At 38.6% G+C, this 495-nt stretch overlaps 1 protein-coding gene across 1 annotated transcript in view; it reads left to right on the plus strand.

The window, feature by feature from the left end:
- Positions 1-495, plus strand: part of LOC119592472 (5-hydroxytryptamine receptor 2C-like) — a gene marked incomplete at its 5' end in the record, with an annotated part of 40,641 nt that overhangs the window by 1,189 nt on the left and 38,957 nt on the right.

Here is a 495-nt window from a genome sequence, read left to right on the forward strand (position 1 = left end):
CTTAATGTCGTTTATATGTGGTTGTGTCCTTTTCTTCCAAAAGGTGATAGGAGGGAGATACGACCAGAGTTCGAGAGCGTGTTTTTGGTTCATATCTAAGGGGATTCAACTCTTTTATTCTTATTTTTTGGTCTTTGTTTGATTTTCGTTGTTGGCGAGTCTTTAGTTATTATTATTTCCATCTCGCTTAACTGTGATTCTCGTTTATCTGGCCACGGGAAGAGAGACATGGGCTGGAGTTCGAGACTGCTTCGAAATCGTAGTTTTGGATCGTGTTTATATGTGATTCAATGTTGTTATGTCTTTTGAGGGGGGAGGGGGGGGGGTTAGTCTTTGTTTTCGTCGTTGGTTATTTTTTTGTTGCTTTTTCTTATGTCAATTATATTTGGTTGTCATTTTTTTCCTTGAAATGAAAACAGGAAGGAGCTACGACCAGATTTCGGGATTGCTTCGAAACCGTGTTTAAGTTCATATTTAGTTCAATCGTTCTCTTGT

The sequence above is a fragment of the Penaeus monodon genome, chromosome 30 (assembly GCF_015228065.2).
Source record: "Penaeus monodon isolate SGIC_2016 chromosome 30, NSTDA_Pmon_1, whole genome shotgun sequence".
In the NCBI taxonomy this organism is placed as follows: Eukaryota; Metazoa; Arthropoda; class Malacostraca; order Decapoda; family Penaeidae; genus Penaeus; species Penaeus monodon.